The sequence below is a fragment of the Leucopleurus acutus genome, assembly GCF_964270905.1.
Source record: "Leucopleurus acutus genome assembly, chromosome: 11".
NCBI classification, from domain to species: domain Eukaryota; kingdom Metazoa; phylum Chordata; class Mammalia; order Artiodactyla; family Delphinidae; genus Leucopleurus; species Leucopleurus acutus.
The window spans coordinates 99,328,478-99,335,126 of record NC_139152.1 but is presented as its reverse complement, the minus strand read 5'-3'; positions in this window follow the sequence as shown (position 1 = coordinate 99,335,126).

Sequence of the window (6,649 nt, the reverse complement as noted above, 5' to 3'; positions counted from 1 at the left end):
TTCGTGGCTTGAGGGGAAATAACGCCGTCCTGCTGATAAAATAATGACGCTGAGCTATCAGTTATGATTCAACAAAGAGCGTCCAGAACAATGGCAATGGAGTGATGGAATTCTAGAATTGGAAGAACCATGCTGACGGTTGGATCTGATCTCTGTTTAACAGAGAGGAAGCTGTGTCCTAGAGAGGTGAACTGACTGGCCCAAGGTCATCGTGTACCAAAGAATTTGGTCTTGGCCAAAGACGGGTCTGGCTTTTGTCCCCGGCAAAACTTTAGATTTCTTCTAAACCCTAGGAATTTCCCGAGAGTAAAATTTTATTTTTATTTTATTTTACTTTAATGCTTTTATTTCCCTAAAGAAATATAAATTTCTTTCTTATTCCTGGAGTTTCCCTCAGACCACACCTTGCAGTTTATGCTGATAAGGGAAGCTCACGATGGGCTGCAGAACGGAGCCCCAGTAAAAATCCTGGACGCTGAAGCTTGGCTGGGCTTCCCAGGTTGACCGTGCTACGTGTGCATCGTCACACGTGGACGCTGGGCCAGCAATGCATCGTGAGGCCGATGGAAGCTTTGAGTTTGGAACTTTCCTGGACTCTACCCCACACACCTCTTCCTTCAGCTGGGGTCAGTCTGTATCCTTCCCCTGATAAACCATAACCGTGAGTATAACAGCTTCCAGTGAGCTCTACGAGTCTTCCAGTGAATTATCGAAACTGGTGGTGATTTGGGGAACCCCTGAACTTGCAGTTGGTGTCAGAGGGGAGGGTGACCTTGTGTAGAAGATTCTCTCATACTCTGTAGTTGACCTTGACTCCCTGAGGTTGGGATCAGCTGTCCTGGGCAGACAGGGCCAACTCCAGGAATTCACGTAGTGAGTTTTGACTGAGCCAGGGCTGGCGTGCAGAGCAGAAGGGCCCTTTAGATGATGCCAAGGCCAGTGGTGGGACGGGGTGGGCAGAGGTGGAGAGCCTTGTGTGCGCAACTGAGTGGAGTTAGAGGACGAGAAAACAGGAGCCCCTCCCAGAAAACAGTTTCCACGTTTGCAATGCAGAGAGGAGCCAGGCCAGCTCCTCATGAGTAAGGCTCCCCAGGGTGGTCAGAATTCCAGGGAAAGGCAACCTTGGGACTGAAGGGTGTCCACGGTTTGCAAGGGCAGAGGCTGGTGACTGAGAGGTGAGGGGCTGCCCGAGTGACCCTAAAACCAGGAAGGACACACATAGTCCACATCCAGTCTGGACCCCAGATCTGTGTTTGTCTCCTATTACAAATTATCCAAAACAGTGGCTTAATTAATACAACATTGTAAATCAACTATGCTTCAGTTAAATAGTGGACAAATATAAATAGCTAAAAATATAATCGAGTCATAGGAGTAGAATCATTAGTTAATTAAAAACACAAACGAACAAACAAAAAACCCCACAGTGGCTTAAAACAGCACGAAGATATTCTCTTACAGGCCTGGAGGTCACAGGTCTGAAATCAGTTTCATGGGGTAGAGCCGAGGCGTTGACAAGGCTCCGCTCGGACCCCCTCTCACCTCAGTGCCAATGACATTCATCACCGTCACAGTCTAGTGTTGAGAGCCACACACAGTGCCTCCAGGCAGCTCCCGAGCCGCGGCAGGACTCCCCGCGGTGGGGTCGTGGGAGAAGGCTCGCTCAAACCTCTTCCCTTCCTGGTCAATCGCCGGCCTCATGGGTGTGTACCCTGGACAGTTACACAGGGTCCGGCACTCAGAAGGAGTCCATGCTGGATTGAATGCTCTGCTGTCACTGCCTTGAAATTCTTAATCGTTTTTGAACAAGGGGCTTGCGTTTCATTTTGTACCGAGCCCTGTATATTAATGCCACTGGTTCTTGCCCAGCCCTAACTCCTTACCTCCAGCAAAGACACCTAGAAATGAACGTCATAGTTTTTTGGACACTTGACATAATTTTGGTTAATATTTCATTGCATTTTTCTGACCTAAGCATTCATAGTGTCATTACTGTCCCTGGGAATAAAGTTTCTGGCAACAAAGGATGTCCTTGTAAGGCGTTCTTTTCATTAAGAGAGGCAATATTGTCAATGAAGATACAAACACAGGCACCATTTGAATTAGGGAGTGATTATTCCCATTAAGAAGACGTTCTCATTTTTAGAAAATGATTCCCTATGGAATTCCTTTAAATAGCCCGCTTTCCTAATGCATTTTTAATATGTTTCAACATATTAAAAATTATTTACACGCAGTCCTCCCAGGTCTGTTCATTTAACCAGCGCGCTGACTCCCACTCGGTGCCGGCCCTGCCGTGTTCTGGAAGGACTGTGGCGGCAAGGCAGGGGAAGAAGGTGGTCCCTCCCAGAGGAGCTCCACCTGTTGGGAGAGGCCCGCCCTGCGGTGAGCAAGAGAACAGGGGGGCGTGTGAGCCCAGGGAAGAGTGCAACTACCCAGGGAGCCCGGGACGTTTTCCCAAAGCAGGGGAGATGCAGATGGGACCCGATGGGATGCCCTGGAGCTTGCCAGACGGAAGCGGGCAGGAATGCGAATTCCAGGGACAGAGGAGCTTGTCACAGGGGCTGAGGTTTGAAAGTGGGTGGGGACTCTGGGAAGACCCTAGGCCTGTGTGTGGGGAGGAAGGGGGTCGGCTTGGTTGGCTGCAGATCAAGGGTCCTCGTGGTAGTCTGAGGAGGCAGCCATAGGGCAGTGGGGAGAGAGGAGTGTCACCCCCAGAGCTGTGTTCCAGGAAGAGAACTGCCCATGGGAAGGCAGGTCAGAGCCTCAGGACCCTGGAACTGCGGGCAGCTGAGAGGCGCTGTAACGGTCATCGGAGAACGGTGGGGCCCGGGCAGGCGGAGGCCCTGGGGGCTGGCACGTAGGAGGCTGGCAAACAAGACCTGCGGATGGCTGACCCTCAGAGGGTCCTGAGGGTAGAACGCGTTGAGGGGAGAAAAGACTTTACCTGCTGCCCGCTCCATCACATCTCAGGATCGGGGCAGGAGGGACAGGTGTCAAGGGAAAAGGGGTCCAACGGGCCTGGTCCAAGTCAGGTCTCAGGGGGAGAAACTGTGTCCCCGGTGTCACAGAGAGCCTGCTTTGAGGGCCCCAAGCCAGAAGGCCCTATTCGGTGGGTCAGGACAGCACTTGTTTCATTTCCCACAGGTGCTCCTCTCTCCTCCAGCTGGAGTTCCGCGTGACCAGAGCCTCTTGCGGACCAGACGGGGTGGGACCCCCGGACGCCATGGGACAAGCAGGGCCATCTCTTCCCCTGGGTGGGGGAGACCCACATCTGGCTACGGCCAGTCCATGGTCAGAGATGCAGAAGTGCTAGAGCATCACTACCCTCCCTGGTCCTGGGGTACAGGCTGATGGGTGGCATCTCTCCCCTTTTGTTTTTCATTCAGAAAGAGCTACCGTGTGTCCGTGCTGGGCCAGCTCAGGGTGTCCCTTGTCTGCTCCCAAGCTCCGTTTCCCTGTCATTGGCCGGGCAGTGAGAGAAATCCAGGCTGGCCTGTGGGGCTGGGGAGAGGGCAGCCCGTGGTTTTGGGGGAGCAGGCTGGTCTGAGAAAATGAGGCAGGGGTGGCTACGGCCACGGGGAGGGGTGATGCAGCTTCCCTGGTGGTGGCCAGGCCCCTTCCTGTTACAGACGAGGAGCCTGGCTTGGGGAGAACAGCAGAGCATTTCTAAAGTCTCGCAGCAAGGAGGGTGCAGGGACCAGAGGGGAGCCCCCGAGCTCAGGGTCCGCCCCCTCGGTCCCCAGCCGTGTCCTGCAGTGGGAGGTACCATGGCCTCGTGTTGGCGGAAGTTGGAGGTGCTGCCCCCTGCGCCTCTTACCTGCAAGGACCTCGGCAAATGCTTTCATCTCTCGAGCCTCAGCGTTCTCACCTGGACCGCAAGGCTCGGAGGCCCCTCCGGCTCCGAACCCTCGCGGGGTCACCTGGGGATCAGACCAAACGGGGTGCCTGGGCGGTCCTCCGTGCAAGTTCCAGACCAAAGCTGTCCAGGCCTCCCCCAGGGGCCCGGCTAGTGCCCTGGGCCACCCGGACAGAATGCGGGGACAGGCCGCTTCCTCTGGTAGAGGCAGCCAAAAAGAGAGGACACAAAGGGCCGGATGCAAACATTTGTTCCCAAGGGAAATGGGTGTTGCTGGCAAACTGGAGTGTTCTCTTCTGTTTTCAAAGCGCACCAGGTCAAGCAGACCCAGGATGAGCCGCCAGGCAAGTTATTGGTGTGACACGCATCTGTGGCCGCCCAGGAAAACAGCATGTAAATATCACCCAAGATCAAGGCCGTTCACTAGGGGGCCCGGAACAGGGGTCCGCGTGCACCTGCCGAGGAATGTTCTTTGCGCTGGGACAGGCTGTGGTGCCAATGATCTGGTTTCCTTTGCGGAAATTTGCAGAATGTGGACAGAACTGACTTTCCTTCCGTGGGCTGAACAGAAAGAGCTCCTGACCAAGATGCTCCTGTTCCAAGTGTCTCCGCCTTCCCGGGCAGGTGGGAGACTTGGGCCCCCACGTGAGACCCCACCAGGGGTGGGTAAGATAAGTCCTTACAGACGCTGTGAACACAAGTGCCCTGGGCTGGCTGGCTCCAGCCCCCTGCTCTCGTTCACCCCTTAGCGGCCGTCAGGAAGTGAATTCAGTGTCTACCCCAGACCTCCGACGGCCATGGGGTTCAGCAGCCCCTCCCTCCCCCAAAGGGACACAGAGATAACATTCTGATGAGTCCCTCTTATGCAGCAGGCCCCCTGCTCACTGATTTCATTTTGCAGAGTGGACACTGGGGCTGAAAGTTCAGGCAGCTTGCCCAGGTGCCCCACTTCATCGGGGAAGGCTGGTGTGGTAGTCCAAGGGGAGGACGGGGTGTGGGCTCAGGGGAGGCCAGACCCCGGCCCAGGTCCACCGTCAGCTCACTTCGAGGACGTGTCAGCATCCCGGGGTCTCAGTGCCCTTGGACGGTGGGACAGAAGGAACTCATTCCAGACTCCCCACCTCACAGAGTATTGAGAGTTTCTAGCGAAAATAAGGTCACGGCCGCCTCAGGACTTCTTGGTTCCCAAAGGAGTTTTCATTTCAACCCTCGCTGTAGTCTGTGGGTGGGAGGGGGCAGGAATTATCCTCCCCTTCAGAGGTGCCCCAAGCACCCCGCAAGTCCAGAGACCAGTCCAGCTCACCTGATCCCGAGTGTGGGCCCACGTGTGGGTCCACATGACCCGCCGGGCACATCACTGCCCCAGGTCCTTGTCCTACGCACAGCTCAGCCTCTGAAGGCGGTGATGTCCCTGCAGCCCCGAGCTGCAGTCCTGACTCCATCTCTCGTGGCTCTGTGACCTTGGACAATGACCTTTCTGAGCCTCGGTTTCATCACCTATAAAGTGAGGATAAGAATTCTGAGCTGGGGACTTCCCTGGTGGGTCCAGTGGATAAGACTCCGCACTCCCAATGCAGGGTGCCCAGGTTCGATCCCTGGTTGGGGAACTAGATCCCGTGTGCATTCTGCAACTAAACGTGCTGCAGTGAGGATCCCATGGCCCGGAACTAAGACCCGGTGCAGCTTAAATAAATATTTTTTAAGAAATGATGAATATTCTCTTTCTGACTTACTTCACTCTGTATGACAGTCTCTAGGTCCATCCACGTCTCTGCAAATGACCCAATTTCGTTCCTTTTTATGGCTGAGTAATATTCCAGTGTATATATGTACCACAGCATTTTCATCCATTTGTCTGTCGATGCGCATAAGTCAGAAAGAGAAAAACAAATATCTTATATTAGTGCATATATGTGGCACCTAGAAAAATGGTACAGATGAGCCGGTTTGAAGGGCAGAAACAGAGACACAGACGCAGAGAACAAACGTATGGACACCAAGGGGGGAAAGTGGCAGCAGCAGGGGTGGGGGTGGGGTGAACTGGGCGATTGGGATTGACATGTATACACTGATGTGTATAAAACAGATAACTAAGAAGAACCTGCTGTATAAAAAAGAAAAGAAAATTCAAATAAAACAAACAATGAATGTTAAAAAAAAAAAAGAACTCTGAGGTGGCAGGGTGGTTGTAGGGAGGGGTGATGAATACAGAGGTCCCAGCCCAGCACCTGGCAAACAGTTGGTGCTCAATTAACAGCTGCTTTGGTTGATGTCTGCAAAGATGACACTTGCCATGAACACGGAGGCTTTCTGACAGCGGCTCGGGGCTGCTCAGAGGGTGCTGCTGCCTTTGTGTGCCCTCCCTCCCTCCCTTCTCCCTCTCCCCCTTTCTCCCTCCCCCCCTCCCCCTTTCTCCTTCCCCCTTTCTCCCTCCCTCCCTTCTCTCCCTCCCCCTTTCTCCCTCCCCCCTTTCTCCCTCCCCCCTCTCCCTCCCCCTTTCTCCCTCCCCCTCTCCCTCCCCCTTTCTCCCTCCCCTCTCCCTCCCCCTTTCTCCCTCCCCCCTCCCTCCCCCTTTCTCCCTCCCCCTTTCTCCCTCCCCCCACACACCTCTCTCCACCTGCCCTGCTTCCTCCCTTTCCTCCTTTCACACATGTATTTGGAGTTGTAACTTGCCAACTTGTAAAAAGGAGTCAAGGTGGCCATTAATAAAACAAAACTAGTATAATCACTACAACGGGGGGAAAAAGAGAAGCCGATGTCCCTGGAGAGGGGCAGTGAGTGACACTGCCT